The 20,676-nt window shown below is 35.1% G+C and overlaps 1 protein-coding gene and 1 long non-coding RNA gene across 2 annotated transcripts in view; one reads left to right on the plus strand and one right to left on the minus strand.

Annotated features, from left to right (window-relative positions):
• The window catches only part of LOC5566459, a 170,934-nt gene that overhangs the window by 27,475 nt on the left and 122,783 nt on the right, over positions 1-20,676 (minus strand). The gene's annotated exons all lie outside the window — the stretch shown is intronic.
• LOC5566460 lies at positions 10,754-11,427 on the plus strand. The gene is made up of 2 exons (XR_002498613.1): positions 10,754-11,136; positions 11,197-11,427. It is a non-coding gene; the product is annotated as an uncharacterized LOC5566460 (long non-coding RNA).

The following is a 20,676-nucleotide window of genomic DNA, read 5'->3' on the forward strand; positions in this document are numbered from 1 at the left end:
ATAAAGTTAGAGTTTTAAACAAGGATTTGGACATGGTGTCAACCTGAAAATTTGTAAGGATGCTTGAAATATATCCCCAAAACGAATTTTATCATCAAAATTCGTACCAATTTGTTCATTTCGTTGAAATAATTGATTTTTATAGATATCAGAAGATTCCTTCGAAAATTGCCTACATTTAGGCGTTTTCTGCGGCATTATTGAAAATGAATTGTTTATTAATTCCATAAATTTTACATTGTTTAGAATTTGGCAAGCATATTTGGAATCAGGAGGCACAAATAAATTAAGCAAAATTGTTTTCAAAACTAACAATAATTGTTTTGACAGGTGATCAATTTCATCCGAAACGGAATTCGTTGATTTTTTATTTTAGATACGATTTTCAGCACTAAAATCACAACTGTATGAAAATTTCAGTATATAAGCCAATGAACCTCACCGTCGTACTTGTTTTTCTGAATTAAGCTGGTTAGTATTGGCAACATAATAGAAAACAGACATGGAAAACAGTGAAAAGTGATCAATTTCACCCGAAATTACGGTATATAAGAAACAAAATTTAATATCATACCAAACAATTCTATAACAGGCCGAGTAAGTCAAGCAAGAGATGAGCTCATACTGCTTTGGATATTATGTTCCAGGTTACTGGAGTAATTTTCTAAATAAAAAAAATCAAAATAATCAAAATTCGAGATTTTAGCTATCAAAATTAAAGGATCTATAACTTTCTTAAAAAAATTCAGTGTATATATGTATTCGATTGTATATTCTCCCGAAGACCTAATTTTTCGATAGTTCATACAACACATTTGAAAGTTCACCAACAATCACAATCAGCGACTCTCATGCCTTTAAGCGCAATGCATCTCGGCGAGCCTCAACGTAAGAAAGACCCAATTTCCTTTCTCACTGAACTCAACCATCAAGTTGGTCACATTGTGTCACGAAGATAAACCGCGAAAAAAGAAAGTCGGAGATCACGTTATTGTCGCGATCATCGCACAGTTGACGTGCATAATGTGCATAATAGCAGTTACCGTCGCCCCCGGACTCGACTCCGGCCAAAGTGGGCAGGAACATGATCAACGGCATCGGTTTTTGCTGCGGCCGTTTTCGTTGCGAACAACATTAACGTCGTCGACGAGCGATCGCAAATCATCGATAATCAACTTCCAGCCTGAACGAGAAACCGGTAACTGGCGGTGTGCAAAGCTGACGCAGTTTTTGTTCTTTTATGTGAAGTTGGTCTCTTTTTTTTCTTTTTTCACACTTTTCACTTTTCCGTCCTTAATACATTTCATTTTTTTTATTACTTTATTAGAAGCATTCCAAACATTACATTCATTTCTTATATCGAGGTGTTCTGTGTTAGGCAACACTATAATCCTAATTTGGTAAAACTAAATTAAGCATTTATTAAAATTTTTTAACAACATATTACATTTCGTTTGCCGTAGCAGTTCAGAATTTTTACAGGTGAGTTGATTTCATCTGCTTATAAAAAAAACGCTTTCAACTAACTTAGCATAACTTTACCTAAATATATTTCCTGTCTATCATTATTAATAACTATGTTTTGATTCTTCTCAAAGAATTTTCTCAATCTCGTTTGAAAGCTACTCACATCGATTTGAAAAAAAAAATCAAGAAATGTATTTCAGCTCCTCGTACGCAATTATTTAATAGCACAAAATGTATACTTCAACTTTGCTGAAGATTCGACTTCCATAATTTGCAGATAATTCGATTTATTGAGCTTTATCGATCTTAACTTGAGCAGTGTTGCCAACTTTTAAATAATTTTATGGTCTAAATGAAAAATTTGATTTTACTGGTAAAAAATATTCTTACTTTCTAAATATCCTATTTTTCAATCTTGCTGTTAATGTGGAATTTTGAACTTATCATAAATTTTCTTAAGCAGTGTTTCCAGCTACCTGAACATTTGTGCGTCGGTAGGCTGTATGACATGCAACACGTACTTTAACTTGGGTGAACATTTGATATCATCATCTTGAAACATTAATGGCTTTTGATAATAATCAACAAAAGTTGCCATCTAAAGCCAGAATTTGAAAACCATTTAATATTTTGAAAATTTCTCAAACCATATTTCAACTTTACCGAATAGCTAGGCTCTTTTTCTTAACATCTATTCAGACGTTGCATGTTTCACAAACATTATTTTAACCAAGGTATCTAGCATTCCAGGTAACTTGATTTTAATTTTATTTTTTATGACCCTTCTATAACGGGTGTAAAAAGAGTTCAGAGTATAATACTTTTATTCTGAGTGTAGATCTCGTATAGCTTTAACAGTTCTTCAATTTCTAAATTTAATTGGAATGTAATAGTACTCAATCTCTTGAAGATAAGAGAAGTAAAAAGCTTTCTTTCGAATACAAAGAAAACGAAATCCACAAGTTGGCAAACTTTGCAATTCTTTTCGCAACACAAACTATTATTTAAGCCATAAGGGGGTAATTTTCTTCCGAAACGAAAGACGCATTCGTAAGAGACTGCAAACAGCACAGAGGAGAAGAGGTTAGAGGATGAGGATCGCACACGTAATAACCTTTCAGGGGAGTGATTCCGTTGAAAAGGTTCGGTGACCACAATGTGAACGCACAAGCAGAAAGGTAAAACAAAAGCGACTTAAATGTTGGTAAACATATAGGAAGAAACTATTACGGAGCTGCGATCGTCTTGGAGTTGAACCATTGAACCATGCGGCGCGGCGTTGATGTCACGTGAGAGACGATGTTGATAAAAAAAAACTTTCTACCCATTGTTTTGGGCCACACACACCGGAGAGTGAGTTTAGGTTCACTGTTGGACTCGTATGAAACGTGCTTTAGTTGCGTCGTCTTTGGTGGATTAATTCATTTTGGGTTTTGAGTCAGCGTCTATAAATTTTGAACTGTTGAATAACCACCGCTCGACCGAGGAACCTGTTTTGGGCAGACGTGAAGTTTTTTTTCAACTGTGATGCTTTGGATGAAAAGCGACAGTGTTTTGCAATAGGGCAGGCACATTTTGTTGCTTTCTGGGTGAAAAGATTTCCATAATGTCGTAAAATTTATCATAACAGTGATCAGGTTAGGCTGGTGCATGTGTGGTAGCATAGCCATCTGTCCATGTAGAATGGTACCACCCACTTGCCTCCCCTTGTGGTTTCCCAGGTGTATTTCGATTAAATAGTCATATTTTTCATGAAGGATGTGTGCTTAACTCTGAATGTGTAAGAAAATTAAAGTCATAAGTGTTCCATATTACTGAGCAAGTTTGATAAAAAGCTTGTGGGTGGTGTCGTCCTACATGGAGAGGTTGCTGTACATATATCTGATGCATATACATAGCCTACAAGTATCAAAGTAGGACACTGACGCTAACTCTATGTTGAAGCTTGTTTTAGGCTGAAATCGGTAAACAAAAATTCAGAAATGTTTTCAACTGACGAATTCCATCCAGAATGAGTCGAAAAAAATGAAAATCGTGCTCGATAGTCTTCGATTTGGATTAAATTTTGCACATGTTTTTGGTATGGTAGAATAAGTGTTTTCCATAGAAAAAATGATCATTTTGGCTCAAGTGTAACTTTTGAAAATGGCCTATTAATTTTTGCATGCAACTTATCTGAAAAATTCCAACTATGATTTTAGAGAAAAATGTTCTATGAAGAAGTTGTAGTGAACCATTTGGACTATAAGAAAAAAATATACACTGAAAAAAAAATGTTCGTTCTGATGATACAGTAAGTATCTTGAAGTGATTCTAAGCCATGATGATTATATGAATAATTTCTCTAGAAGTAGCCATTTTCGAATTATACTGAGTTAAATGCGAAAAATATTATTTAAATATTAAAATAGGCCATTTTCATTAGTTATTCACGATTCTTCATCAAGGAAAATATGTAAGTGGCAATAAATATGGTCTTTACTCTCGAAAACGTATTACTATTAATGGAGAAACGCGAATAACTTATGAAAATGCCCTATATTAATATTTAAACAATATTTTGCGCATTAAACTTGATATAATTCGAATATGGCTACTTCTAGAGAAATTATTCATATGATCATTATGGCTTAGAATCATTTAACCTTTCAGTCGTCACGCGAATTTTTGTAACGCGAGTAGTCGCGCGTTGTACTTTGTACAACACCCTTGGTTTTTCGAATATCCCAGAAGTCTGACCACTTAGAAAGATGACGTCTTCGGCAAAGTTGTTCAGTCGCTCAAGGGCTATCATTATTTTAGACAAGAAATTCGAGATTTTGCCACTACACGCAGAAAATTCTTGCATGATTGACATAACTTTTCCGATAGTTGCTTTAACATGCCAGGATACAATTGTTACAAGCATATTTTCGGTGCTTCTAAACTGACAGTATGGTTTGCCCAATCGCTTTTGCGTTTGTTTTTGTCTTCCATCACATGATTATTTCAATTATATTATTGTTGAATTAGCTTTCCGCACATTTTTACCTTGAAACGTTATGAGCTGCACCGCAAAAAACCGCTGTTTACCAACAAGCGATGCTGGAGTAGATGTAAGTTAATGCGCTCTCACTCTCAAGATAGTGTTTTGAATTCCTGCTCCCATTTTTATTTACATTTTGTCGCATTTTTGTAATGTCGATAAAGAAGATTCGTGCCGGTTTTGACAACACAACATCAACAATAATACCATTGTAATGATTGTATATTAATATTGAGTTAATCATATCTATGGTTGATTCAATTATTTTGTGTAGTTGAACCAATCATACCAAATAGTTAAACCCAGCATAGATATTGTTGAATCAATTTTAATGTATGGTTGACTGAAATCCAATGTCAAATATGATTGATCTACCAGCAAATATGATTGACTGGACAATTCTTTTTTCTCCGTGTGCAGTAGTTCGAATTATTTCTTTGTTTGATCCTTAAAGTTCGAGATTTTGTAAAATAATGATAGTTCCTGAGTTAAATTGACAGATCATATATCAATGCAGACTAGCATCAAATGAAATCGCAATAACTTAGCGAAATTTACCACCCGAGGTTGGTATCTTCTGGCGGTGGGCTTCAAAGAACAACAAAGCGTGTGTGTTGTAGAGCAAACTTCTTTTCATATTGGTAAATAATCACTCCTTATTCATAAAGCGGTCTATGGTATAGTGGTATGGTACTGGGTTAGGGATCCAAAGGTCTGTTGTTCGAGTCTCGCTGGGAACTTTTTTATTTATTTTTATCGGAATTTTGTGGCATCGTATTGCTGACCATGGAAAGTCTGAAAAAGTCGTGGAAAGTGCGTATATGGCCTCCACTTTGGTGTGTATATAGCGTTTTCATGCATTTTATACGAGTGATTTGATTCATATAGAATGATGTATAGCAAAAAATATACCAGTCAAAATGTTTACTGGGTATTTATTTTGACAAAAAATCAAATTTTTGGAAATCGACCAAAAGTTGTTATTAGAAAAACTTTTTTATTAAAAATTTCTCCATCATGAAACTTTGTCCCAAACATCTGATTACTATCAAGATTCTTTGGTGAAAATTTAAAAAATATTAAAAATGGGGTTTTTGTGTAATTTAAAATTCAAGTTATATTTTTGATTTTTCTATAAAAAAAAATAAAATATTTTTTCAGTGTATATGTTTTTTTCTTATAGCCCAAACGGTTCACTACAACTTATTCATGGAATATTTTTCTCTAAAATCAACAGTTTCGGAGTTAGAGTTTTTCAAATAAGTTGCATGCAAAAATTTATAGGCCATTTTCAAAAGTTATACTTGAGCCAAAATGATCATTTTTTCTATGGAAAACACTTATTCTACCATACCAAAAACATGTGAAAAATTTAATCAAAATCGCAGATGGTCGAGTTCTGTGACTGACCGATTTGACATGGAATCCGTCCACTTAGAATTATGGTTCCGTAAAACGTTTATTTTTGATAATGCATATAGCTTTGAAAATGCGGGACCCAGAAGTTACTAAACGAAATAACATTGCTTCTGTTAATTAGTTAAGCCAAACAAATGCAAAAGTTATGAGTATTAGTATAAAACATCATGTGTGGGCTATTATCGTTGGATTTGAGAACATATTAGGCTTTATATTCATTAGGCTTTACATTGAAATATATAAAATTGATGATATTTTAGCATTTTTGAGACGCTTGCAAGCAATCTATATAATGAAATTTTGATGAACTATTCGTCACCTATCCTTGACTGCCTAGTTATTTTAAAACTTGAATTCGGTCTCAAATCTCTTAGGAAAAAGCATTTTTATAAACTGTGGCCAATGTTGTAATCAAATTCAGAATTTTCTATAAAAAATAACTATAAACGCCCCAAAGTATGCAATACACCACATACTTAAAGTAATTCATACGCTTTTGTTCAAAATATACCTATTTGTATTAAACATGAGAATCAACAGGTTACATGCATGCCCTGATTCGCTACTCGCCACACCGTAACGCACATGCGCTAGTGTATATGCACGAAAAATCGTTAAAAGGTAACCCGAAAAATATTTGTATGGCGAAATGCATCTAACGAATTATTTCTCAAAATTGGGAACTATTTTCGAAAAAATATTTGGTACCGGCTGTGCGTGATGATGATGGCTATCACGCCTACCAAATATCTTTTCGATTAGGGTAGAAGCACCGGTTTTGGCCATACGCCAGTTGTAGCCATAGGGGATTATACATCGTTTTACATAGCCAATCAGCATAAAACCTTTTGTGTTCAGTAGATCACATTCACATGATATCGCTACATTCATTTACTCGTCCAAATTGATTCAAAACACAAGAAAAACAATTAATTTTCCCTATAATTTTAACTCCCATACCCCTTATTTGGCCAGGGCACTCCTACTTTGGCCACTCTTTAGGAACTCCGATTGGCCAATTTAGGAACCGAAATTAAATCTCTGGCCGAAACTGGTTCCGTTGGCCTATATTGACCAACAGGATTTTCAAAGTGAAAAAATGGTTTTAGCTCAGTTTTGATATTTTGCACACATAATATGGATTGAAAGCTTGCATTTGACATATTTGTAGTTTAAATACGGCTTCCCATTTAATGTTTATCGACAATTTCTCTTAGGCTGGCCAAAACCGGTGCTTTTACCCTAAAGCTTTCATTTGCGAGAAATTTGAAGTTAGATGCCTTTCCCTATACAAAATGAAATGAGAAAACTTCTGCTGATCAACTGTGGACATGAGCGAAGTAGGTAATTCATTGATATTGATTCAACAATATAATTTTATACAAATGCTTGTAGACTTCCAATGGTGTTTCTCATGATCGTTTCAACTAGAAACACTTCAGTATGTGTCTCTGTTTCTATGAACTCCATATTTCGATGTACAACATAAAATCCACATTCACCTTCAATATTTTGCAATTCATTTCCAACTGCAATGATTTCAAACAGTAGTTTGATAGTGGATTTTCATGTGTTTACAAATCCATTATCAAAATTATCCCAGAACCGAAAATCGACTTTAGATAATATGAAAAAATATGGGTGCATTCACAATAAATCTTCATGCAATCTATCAACAGCAATTGATAACTGAGATGGGTGCAGGTCGTTAGGCCAAATGTGGTTAGGCAAAAGGCTATTAGGGTGAATGCCGTTAGGCCGAATGGTTCGTTAGGCCGAAAGGGTCGTTAGGCCGAAATAACATTTGATCGTTTACGACTGTTTCGAATAGCCAAACATCCATCAGTGCTTTTTCCTTCTTTTAAGGGGGCAGGATCCGTGATTTCGGAATTCTCAAAAGCAGTTTTTTCGTTCAAAATCAAGAAAATTTCAATGAAAATGTGTTCACTGTATTCTATTCTCCAACCAAAACACAGTGAACACATTTTCATCGAATAATTTTTAGGTTTGGACTGAAAAACTGCTTTTGAAGTTTCGATGATGACGATGTTTACGATGACGGAGCGTTGAGCGTTAATCAAAGGCTGTTCTTTCTAGTTATATTTCACAGCAGATATTGTGGATTTCTAGGTAATGCAAATTATCCTGATCCACCCTTGTTAGTTACCAATTCGACCTCATTAGAACTATCGGTCATTTTCGGCCTAATGACCCTTTGAGCCTAACTACCCTTTCGGCCTAACGGCATTCGGCCTAATGGCCTTAGGCTTAACGACATTTGGCCTAACAGGATAGAACCAACTGAGATACCAGTACTTGTTTTACAAATATAAAACAAGAACCTTCAAGACAGAATGTAGAAGTAATGAGATTTTCTTGAAAAAAAGTATCAAGTTTGCCAGTTTTACGGTAATAAATTTACAATATTTTCCTATCTGCAGGAATTTCTTTCTTATTGGGACAGTTTTCTCTCAGTTGAGACAGTTACGTATCCAGGCTTCATTCATAAAATGGTGTAATATCGATCAGATCAGTGAGATAACAATGAATTCGAATTGAATTCGATAAATTATAAAATTTATTTGGTATCTATTCAAACAATTTCCGATGAGTTTGCTTAATTATTGAAATAATTATTAGGTTAAACATTTGTGTAAGAGACACAAAGCTAAGTGTGTTATTCTGGAAAAATGAAAAACCTTCAATTTTTTTTTTAATTTGTTGGGATTTTGTAACAAAAATTGATTTCATAATTTATGACTCTTGTAAAAGAGGGGGTTGGGGGTGTGGTTACCCTATAAGGATACTTCTGATAAAAATATTTAGGGTTTTTTTTAGAATCAACACCATATCTTTTCCAGTAATCTAGATATACATCTGATATTTAGTCTTTCAGTAGAGGTCGATTTAGCCAAAGGATAGAAATTCTAATGGGAATTAAATGGTATAGTATTAAATTCGATTTTTCATTTACTTTTAACCCTTTTGGAACTTCTGAAATTGCTTCAAAGATTCATTCTAGAATTTCTTCATATATAGCTCCGAGGACACCTCGAAAATTTCTCTAGCAGTAATTAGGAGTAACTCTTGAACTTATCAACATCTAGGAAGTTCAGAACAAATTTTGATTTGAACTTTTTTCTTAATGATGGTAAATATCATTCTCTAAAAGCAACCTATACGAACTCTATGTGAACTGAAGTTTGGTTAATTGCTTAAAAAGTTAGCTGATTATTTAAGCCAAAACATGCCCTTTGGATCGAGCTTTTGGTTGCTTGGGATTGCCTGAAGAGAAACTTGTAAAATATTCTTAAATTGTTTTCAAGAGGAATTTCCAAACTTCTTAAAAAAATTTCAGCAGAACTCCAGGAAAAAAAAATGAATTTAAATTCTCAGTAGAATCTCTGCCGGAATCGTTAACAATCCCCTTAACAAATTCTGGCAGGATCATCTATATGAACTCTTTGATGTGATGCTTCGACCATCGCCTGAAAGAAGCCAAAATCGTACGCCTGGAAAGAAAATTAAAGAGACAACCCTTATAAAATGACTATAAATTTCCTGGAGAGAATACCTGAAAGAATTTATGGATAAATTTATCTGTAAATTTTGAATCGTTAATTTTAACGCAACTTTTTTACTAGTTATAAAAAACGGCTATGGTTTATTTTATATGTCCGATACTGTACGTTTACCCGTTGTTACTGAAACTATATGCCCTTCTGCTTAGTTCAAATATTCTCTATTACCTCTCTCCGTCCCTACATTCTCCTCCTGATCTACTCTTATAATACTAAGATTGTTTGTTCTATTAGGTTTCTTTGAACAAATAAATTCAGATTATCTTTCATTCATCCCTTGGTTTTTTCATTCATCCCTTGAGATTTTTCCTACTGAATATAACATACATATATTTTAAAAAATGGAGAACACTTTGTTCCAACATTATCATCATCATTCCTCACTCCTCCAGGCTTGATAGAAACTCCTCTGCGATGCAAAGAGGAGGTGATTTTGCCGTTTTTCTGAGGAGAAAAAACTGAACTCAAACTTTTTAACACAGATCCTCAAGCGATTCGAGTCAGAGTGCACAAAAATGCGAGGATTTTTTCAGGTACTCTCTCTCTCTCTCTCTCTTGTAGCGATGCTCACCTTTACTCACATTTCAAAAGAACACTTGAGTATACCGCCCGAACAAGACAGTCCTCGGGGAGTTGTGACTCACAACTTGTGAGAGCACCCTTTTTTGATAGAATTTCACTCTGTTGTGTTTTGCGCTGCACCTTCCTCGTTCATTTTTCGTTGCCTCTCCGCTGCTTAGCATTTTTTCGCTCCCTCGCAAAGAGGCAAAGACAGCACGCTGCTCTAGAATATGTCACCGAACGCTGATGATGTTGAGGAGAATTATCAAGCCTGCTGATATAGAGCAACTCAGTAATAGACCCTTATACAAAAAGTTTGTTTGGGATTTCTAAAGCTAGGAAAAATGTGTTCTACATCAATGCCATCCCGCATAGAAAAACACAATCTGCCATACATTTCAAACTGTAAATTTCTTCTCACTGTAATGGTTAATGTATCAGAAACAGTTGCTTTTACGTTCAACAGTAAAAGATCTACAGGATTAGATTATAAAAAAAACGGTATAAGTAATGTAGAACAAATAGTCACAATAAATCAAAGGGTACAGACATTGTTGGACAATATAGGTACAGAAACTAGTGAGATGTGGTTGAAATGTAACATCACCTTTCGTTGAACGGTTAATAATAATATTTACGCGACACACTATTACATGTGTGTTTTTCATCGATTTCACTATTTATTACCTATTTTCAACAATTAGGCAAACGGTTGTACTTGTTGGTATTTGTGAGCGATATGTTCGAGCTACGTGCGGAAATATTCCCATCTTTTTTCTGCACTGTTTTGTTTACTTGTCCAGTGAAAAATGAATGATGCAAATATTGGTCAAAAGTTCTGAGTGCCAAATACGTTCTTCCCTTGCCATCGGTGGCTATTTGAATCCCGCTGTTTCTCGCTTTCTAACACGGTTGGTTTTGATAATCATTCCGATACTATCGAAATTTGCCCAAAGGGAGAAAAAATCAACGATTTCCAACACTCCAACGGGGGAAGTGTGATAAGTTGGTGGAACCAACCCAGGTAGAGTTAAATGGCTGCTACCGTCAGCTAAAACTTGAATGCCGCCTACGAATTTCTTGGTGAGTTTTTGTATCTGCACAATTTTCACCGTTTCTAAATAATTTCTCTTCATCCGGTAGAAACCGATAACATTTATTGACGTGGATGATCAGAATGGGGCAACTTCCAGGAGCATCCATAAGACCTACAGGGAAAGGAAGTCTGGTGGTACAGATCAGGCGGAAAATCGTGGTCATGCAACAACACAACTAACCTGGCAGTATACTGAATCATCTCACAAACAATTTTGTGGTTAGTGTAGTGTGAACATCCATGAAATAAATTCATTTGAATAGACAATTGCAATTTAACTTTTGTCTTTTATTTAGAAATATTTAAAGAAGAGGTACACGTGGTCTTATGGTATAAGTGCAACATCACAGTATGATATAGGGTTAAAATACCATTAATCACCGTACACCAATGATTATACATACATTATTCTATTTGTTTCAACGTTATAGTTCAACTATTCCGAGACTATTTGCGAAACTGTGAATTGACCGAAAAGTGGATAGTAAATCGACCATTCGGCAAATTGTTTCCAAAAAAATTTGTTCGGGGAAATCAGCATTTTTAAATGGTTACATAACTTAACCGCCCATTCCCCACATTGTTATTTTCCCATTTACTATTCCCCAAACTGTTGAAACCGTTAGTGGAAAGGTTGGTTTATTGTTACTCTGGATGTTTTACGCAATTATTCAGATATTGTTGCAAATAGTTTTGGGTCGTATGGGAAACAGTAGAAATATGGTTCGTGATTATGCGGGATAGTATCATGATACTCCGGAGCTTGAACAAAATATTATCTTTCATACAAAGGTATCGACCGTGATAATTTTGGCTGTCTTGGTAGTGTTATTCTCAAACCACACCAAGCCGTTCCCATAGGGGACGTTAGCCACGTTTCAAGTAATACTGTTTCATATGGTATGCCCTCATCAACATCTAATCCGATTTCTCTCGCCGTTCCCTTACGGTACCTATCCATCTAGTATTCATTGCTTTCTTCTCCATGCTCTCTCTTACTTCGAGCAAAATAGACCGATATGCCAATAAACAAATTCAAAACAAAATATTATCTACGATTTTAGTTACAAACATTTTCAGTAAAAAATCCATCCGTTTGGACACCAAACATTTTCTATTATAAAAGACGAAGAAAGAAAAAATAAGAATTTTTGTAGTAAATCCTACAAGGACCACTTAAGCTTTTCTGTGAGGTACATTGTCAACAAGCTTTAGAATGGATCATTAAAATAACCAAAACGGCCGCCATGGAAAGCATAGAAAGCGCCACCGTAGCCTTGTGTGTTTGACAGAACAGCAATGCTGTCACAATGTTAAATCCCATATACAGTGGCGCCTTTGTTTTGATGCGGTGAGCATTGACAAAAACTACCTTCAATGATCCATTTCTACGGTATAATTCTTGAATTTTACAACAGGAATTTGATGCTTTCCCGAATTATATTCAAAAAATTACCAACAAAGTTCTTTCAAACCTTTTTTTTGCATGTGTTTCACTAGAAATCTGATATGGAGTGTAGTTAGTAGAGGAATTTGTAAAGCAGTCCTTAAAAATTATTGAAAAATTCCTGGAATAACTTTTGAACCAAACTTCAAACTACCAAATCTTAGTAAATCTGATGGAAAATTTATTCAAAAAATTCGCAAAAGAATCGTTAGTGCTATTTAAAGAAAAAAATCTAGCGAAATCCTCAGATCAATTTCTAGTAAATGTTTCGGAAGAATCTTAAGGAAACAGTAATGTAATTCTCTAAGAAATTGCTGAAAAACACTCGAAAAATCGTTGAGTATATTCGCGGCACAGTTTTTGAAAGAACAGTTGAACGTACTCCACTGTAAAAATGCAGATAGATCTGCGGAGAACTTCTCTGAGAAATTATGATTAACATTTTCCCAATTGAATTCTTCTTAATTGCTTATGATATTCTTGTGGAATATTACGAGAAATCTTTAAAGTAACACCTAGAAAAATAATTTGATTTTCTGCAGGAAGTCTGAATTATATTTGTTGCGATTTTCCTGTATCCTGTAGAGACACTTTCGGAAAATCTTCAGAAGCAAAGTTGGAAAAACAGTTGTCGAACTCTCTGAAGAATTTGTCGAATGAATCTTTGGTTGAAGCCCTTGAAGACATTTTTGGTGAGGCTCCTAGAATTTTTTTTTTTAGAAATCCTCAGTAAATCCTGAAAATCTTAAACAAATTATTTATGAACAACTGGAGGATACTTTAAACTTATAATTTGAATTTGTATGTAATAAGTACGTAGAGGACCTTCCAGGAGAAATGATCGAAAGAATTTTTAATGCATGCTCTGGCGGAATTCTTCAAAAGATTTTTTAAGCAATTTGATAGCGGTACTTTGAGAAACTTTCTGATGAGATCAGAAAGTCTGGGAATAATTTTCCAGGTTAATACCAGAACGAACTCAGTGAAAACTGGTAAAAGAGTCCTTGAAGAAAGCACTGAAAACTACGGAAATAATTCATGAAGAAATTCCCGTAGGAATACTCAGAGGAATCTGTTCAAAGCACATGGTTGAATACCTGAAAAGATCGTGGAAGAATCACAAAGGACATTCCTTGTTAGTTTTTTTTGCTTGAATTCTTGAATAATTTTTGACTGGATTACAAAAATAATGTTTTATTTTCCGTCGTGAAAATATAAATTTACAAATATCACTGCCGTGAAATGAGACAAAATAACAAGTAAATAAAATAAATACAAATATCTTGAAACTACGAAATTTGTAAATATCGTGATTATTGCCACTGGCATTACTTCTATAAAACAAGTATTTATTAGTTCCCCCCCCCTAGGCCTCTCCAGAAAAAATCCTAGCTACGCCAATGATGATGTGTGGCGGATCATGATTGTTACAGAGAGCGATAAGTGAGAGATACTCAGAGCCGTAGCGTGACTTCATGGCGCCCTTGGCGAACCGTCATTGGAGCGCCCCCTACTCATAGTTTTTTTTTGCATTGCACAAGGTTACTTGGAACATGCAACAATTCTTTTCGAAATCCTTTGGCGACACCTGCAATAATTATCAATCGAAATTCTAAAAAATAGTCATGGATATTCAAATATCAATAAACAATAAGCAATTCCTGGTCAGACTTCTTAGAAAAGACATTCAAAATATTTCTAATCAATGTTGCTCAGACTCATTTACCCGAAAATAACATTTTCCGAACTACGAAGCCACGAACTACTACAACCATGCTCTATCCTCCTAAGATAGAAAAGCAGATGGTTAAGCTTGAGTACTGCACACAAAATCGATCAATTTTGATCCCAGAGAGCCACAATTCAAGTTTCGGTGAAATGAAATGAGTGAGTGAGTGAGTGCGAATCATTTCACCGAAACTTGAATTGCGCCCCACCGAGATCGAAATGTTCGGATCCCTTGTGCAACACTCAAGCCCAACCACCTCACCCTCCATCTCAGGAATACAACGCACAGTTATAACAGTTCATGGCTTCACAATTCGAATTTCGGGGAAATGAGTCTGGTCAACACTGTTTCTAATATAGTTTAGGGGTAGATTCCCCAGCAACACACATGTTATAATTGTGTATTATCAAGTGATATATGACCAAAATTAGTCATATATAAGTTAATAATACATAATTATAACATGTGTGTTGCTCTAATGAGGCAATCTTAAAGATGTTTCAAAGAAATTGTTGATAAAATTTATCAAATTTATGTTTATATAACCTATAATGCATTCATAGGAACTACTGGATTTGATAAGCAAAACCATATTTTTAATTAAATAAAAGTGGCAGTCGCTGAACTATTTATGTTTTTTTTTTCATTTCTAGGTTTCTAATACATTTGTATAATGTTTGAAAATACATTTTTAGTTGATCACTTCAATGCAATTTACAAGCCACATTTTGTTCACTCTCTCTTTGAAGAATTTCTTATTCAATTCCTTCAAAAAGCAAGATTTTTTTTTAAATATGTTTGTCTTGAATCATTTAATAATTTTAAAATGTTTGTCACGATAACTCAGATCTCTCATAAAAATTATTGGACTTTTTTTCTTCCAGGATATACCCAAAAAGATCAAAAGAAAATTTTGCCTAGATGTCCTTTACAAGCTTAATTAAAACGGCAGCATGAAATTAAATTGAAATTCTGTCAGTAATCAATCAACCCTTTGTTGATTGTTTCAAACAAGCAATCCTTCTACTTATACCACTTTTATAAATTTAAACGGTTGTTAGCCAGGTTGGAATATTCGTTTGGATAAATAAAAAACTATTCCTGTAGTTACGGATGGTAACCAATTTTGTTGTTTTTCACTCGAGCTTCCATTCCAATGTACTAATATGCTCTGGGAATCTGTTCAGGGTTTCATCAAAATTTTGATCATGATTCTTTAAAAATTCAACACGAAATCGCATGAGAAACACCGTCTAGAAATACCTAAAAATTTCGCTCAAAATATTATTTCTAGTAGTCTAGAATTTTTTTTATTGGAAAAATCTGTCTAAGATTTCCTGAGATAATTATATCCTGAATTGTGTGTGAATTCAGCCAAAAATTTGGTGAAATCCAGCTGTATTAACTTCGAATCATTATAACCTATCCGTTTGTAGAAATATATTGATAGTTTTTAAATAATTTTTACCACGAGTACTGCGTGTATAATTTACGAATTAGCTAGATTTCCAATTTATTTTTAATGTAAAGTATAAGAATTCCTATCAATAAATTTCAAATATTTTTTTTTTGTTTTTACAACTTCTGGGATACTTTCAACATATTTTGTCAAAATCGTTTAAGAAATTCTTTCAACATATTATATTAATGTCAAACATTCGTTTGCGACTTAAGAGGCACTTTTACAAAATATGTTTATACAAAAAATTTACCAAGTACGTCATACGTTTTGGCGCCCCTGAAGGCTGGCGCCATTGGCGGATGCCAACCTGGCTAACCGCACGCTACGGCACTGGAGATACTATCTCATAATTCAACCCCTGAGGGACTTATATTATAGAAGAATTGATCATCCTGTGAAGGAATTTTAGTGGTTTTCTTGAAAAATCGCTACAAAAAATCGATCTAAGAAATCATGTTGAGTTGGAGTGAGACGTATACTTTAAATTGGATTAATGCCTAACTCCTTTAAATATTTAAGTGAATCGAGTTTCTGCTTAGTAGTTACCGATATTTACACGACAAACGCAGACCTATCGGATTTTCCGGATTCTTGCATCGAGTGTTACCTTCACCATTCCGCACAAGACTTTTCCATTCAAAAGCAGAAGTGTCCCCCCATAATTGCCGTTTTCGCTGCTGGTCGCAACCGTCTTTGATGTTCGAGGTGCACCGTAATGGCAGTAAATGCCATTGGGATACGACTTCCGGTCCGTAAACGACCAACAACACTGGCGAGATTATCTTGTTTGAGTGGTTCATAGATACTTTCTCCCGCGTCAGCCACTTATAAATCCATTCTCAAACCAAATTTAACATTGTTTAGGTAAGACGGAATTATCATTTCGCTCTCGGGTGTCTTTTTATTGTCTTTTCACGAAAAGCTTGTTACTTCCCGTTGGTGTGTAAATGATTGAATCACGACGACGACGACGAGCGCAAATAGAAAACGTAATGTCAGCAGCGGATACGACTAAGCCATTGCTGGTTGTCCAAAACGGAGGCGCCGGAGGGCTGAAGTCGTTGGCGGTCGCTGAATCATAAAATCATACATATTTTGGAACGAGCCGACAGATTTGAGGTTGAAAACTGTCGACTATTATGTAAGCTTTTTGATGGCGAAGGTGTGATTTGAAATTAGGCGTTTTGGGTTTGTTTTTTGTAACACCTTTTCTAGTTAGGGTGCCTGTACCACTAAGGTGGTTTAAATTTAAAAGAAAAAAATCAAAAATTAAATCAAATTCACAATTATTATGATAAAAATGAAGCTCCAACGTTAAATTTTCAGCCATTTTTATCATGCACTGTTATCCCTTCGATCGAATCAGAGCTGTTCCAGCAGATGATAAACAGCCTCTCATGATGTGTTGCGGATCATGATTTTTGTACCGAAAGTGATAAGTAAGAGATATTCTTAATTTTCTTAGAAGTCAACCCCTGATCAAAAATGTTCTCTAGGATAAAGGATTGAGACTGTGGACGAGGGCCCCAATATTTGTAAATACTGCTCAGTGTTTAGAAAACTAAAAAAAAAATCGAATAGATGTGGTGATGGCTGTTTACGCTTGCTGTTCAATGGACCAATGCACGAATTCACTAATTTGACGTTTGAGTGATGCCGAATTCACTCGTTGCCATGGGCACGTAAATAACATGGCACCGCTCAAACGTCAAACAGTGAACTCGTGCATCGGTCCATGGAGTTATGTGGAGAGCCGAGATTTACGGGTGTATGATTTTTTTTTGCAATTTCTCATCGTAATAGGCTGTTTTTCATCACGCCAATCTGTCATGAAACGGCCTACTTTCCTGCACTGAAGTATGCAGTGCGGGAATAGTAATTACGCAACTGAAACCAGTGCTGTAATTATTCATCACGCAACTGTTTTGAGTTGCGTAATGAATCATAACACAACAATTTTTCAGAAAATGTAAAATATGGTGAATGTATTCCGATATAATTGCTGATACCATTAAATGGTCTTCTACGCAATTGCAAAAAATGTTGTACGTATCTCGTCAAGTCTCGTAGGACAAATTTACGACTCGTGCTCTAAAAATCATCATTCTGCAACTTGCTCCGTAAACTACTATAAAAGAACCCGTCAGTTTGTCTGCTTTGCCTATGATAAACTTTATATGAGCAGGAAAAAAATATCTTTCCCAACTTATAGATTTTCGAAGGGAACCTACGAATTCAATTAAAATATCGAACTTTCTACTTACACTACAGTAATGTGCTTCTACAGCGGAATTTTTATAAAACACGGCGCAAGAAGATAAGTTCGCCGAAGGAAAATTTTACTGATGATAAATTGCCATCTGAGCTAAAACAAACCAAACGAGCTACGAGGTTGCGCTGAACGTTGGAAAAAATAGCAAGTTTGTATCTTGGTGTTCTCCCAGTAGGACCGGAGGTGGATTTCACTTTCTTTCAGTCCAAAACAGGTTTCAACGGTCATTATTTACGAGATCAACACAAGAAATCGACAAACGGTAAGTTGTTGACTGTTGCAATTTATACTCTTTAGGTTGTTTCTGTTTTTCCTGCTTTTCCGCTTTCCGATGAACGACGCACCATGCAGAAGACAGAGAGAGAGAGCCGTATTTCCTTTGACGACGTTTAGGATGGGGGGATTGTGCTGAGTGAATGGAGCTCAATAACGAACATTGCGTTCGTCGTCGTAACACAATTTAAGAGCCCACAGTGTGCTTCAAAAACTGCGATGTCTCATTAGCTGTAATTTCACTTTCAATGTGCATTACGTTTGGTTTTTACCTCAATTGCATAAAAATAAATGAGTGCCGACTCTCGTTTTCGTTGTGTTTTCAGTTCGAATCTATTAACCGTTAGTAGAAGTGGGTAAAGCTAATAATCGTATAGGTACTACCATATTTAACGATCATATAGCCATTAGAGGACTGTTAACTCAAAACAGCAACCTAATCAATCATTCCTCCCGAGTTCGAATGATTATCATGAATGTCAGTCAATGAAAGTGTAAAAATATAATGTTGCAGTTCACGTTGATGGATATATTGGATCGAAAACTACCCATAAAAGTACAACCGTCGCATGTTAATTTTGGAATCAACACATATTTTAATCACAAAAATTTTGTTGCGCATATAAGATTGTTGGGAAGTATGATAAACCAATAGAAATACCAAAATTATCGAAAATCAGTTTTTTTGATGTAAAATTTTGGGTTCGATAGGCAAGCCTCGTTGTAAATGAAGCCCATCCTTTAATATTATACTTATTACAAAATCTTTTACCGGAAGACAACTGCTAATGGACCCTATTAAGCTTAGAAGGTGGTGGAATTCTCCTTGGAAACATTTCTTCAACGCTGCGGAACTTTTTCTACAGGAGGGGCATATTGCCCGGTTTGTTTTGAAACGTCAAGATTTGGATCGTTTACAGAAAACGTATTGTACTCTTTTTAGAAGCTACCTGACAAGAGAAAGTTGCGTGCAGAGCATGACCAACTAAGTAAATAACACTTTGACACTGAAAACTATATAAGTAATGCATTAGCCACTGCGATAGAGCAATTTTCCCTTAGGGGGGGGGGGCGTATTATACCTGTTTACCCTAATGGGTTTTTATCATCGCTCTCTCTTTGAGGTTCTCCTTCACTGCTGCTATTTATCAAGCTTTTTAAAACTTGCGACACATTGCCAATCATGCACCGATACAGATGCGATGTTTTTCTTCGCTTGCTTTGATCGTGCCTCGAAATCAATGGGTCATTAAAATAACCAAAACGGCCGCTATGGAAAGCATAGATAGCGCCACCGTAGCCTTGTGTGTTTGACAGAACAGCAATGCTGTCACAATGTTAAATCCCATATACAGAGGCGCCATTGTTTTGATGCGGTGAGCACTGACAAAAACAACCTTCAATGATCAATTGAGAACGAATTCTGCAATGCTTGTTACAGTCCCATATTGAAAAATAAAGGTATAACGTGAAAGCTGAACCACAGACAAACAGACGTAACAGCTAGAACAATTATCAATCTAAAACATAGTCACGTCACAAACGTCAAACTCGAACAAAAGTGATGCGAGCGCAACGAGCGGCCCGTCGGCCAACTACAAAATATTAGAATTGGGTGTTATTCTGCTGTGCGATGAAAATAATTAGTGTTACGTCTGTTTGTCTGTGGCTGAACCTTATTGTTCAAATGAATAATATATTATTTTTATTAATTTAGATAATATCACATACTGGAATGTACTAGCAATTTATGAACATTTGTAGAAGAAAACAAATTTAAACTATGAGGGACATTTTATCCATGCCTACTTTTTTTACATATGGGACGATAATGTTTTTATGGTCAGTAAGAAGCTCTACAATAAATGCACAAGTGCAGAGACGAATCGCGACAATTGGTCGACCAATTGTGTATTCGCGTGTCGTTTCGGTTAAACTTGACTCGCTGTCGCTGATCGAGTTTATTTCTGTCTGGCGATGCCATTTGCGGGCCGTTTCTTTTTTTATCTTTAGTTTGTCATTGAACAAGTGAAAACAACAATGCACGTTGAAGCCCAAAGGAGACTTGGGTTCGGTGGTGATAAGAACTTTTGAGAATTTTTGTAATACTACTGAGGAGAATTAATACAACAGCAAAGATGAGTTGTTTTCGAAGAAAAATGTTCTTCGAAGACATTTCTCATATTGCATCAGGTAAAAGTTATTTTGTGCTGATTCGATTGGTGACCACATTGACATTGACCACCAATTTTTCTAAGATGCCTTCAATAAATTTATTAAATTTCCTACAAAATAGCTGCTGATTTTTTTTATAATTCTGTCATAAAAATCTAAATCTTCAATA

The sequence above is a fragment of the Aedes aegypti genome, chromosome 1 (genome assembly GCF_002204515.2).
Source record: "Aedes aegypti strain LVP_AGWG chromosome 1, AaegL5.0 Primary Assembly, whole genome shotgun sequence".
Lineage (NCBI taxonomy): Eukaryota > Metazoa > Arthropoda > Insecta > Diptera > Culicidae > Aedes > Aedes aegypti.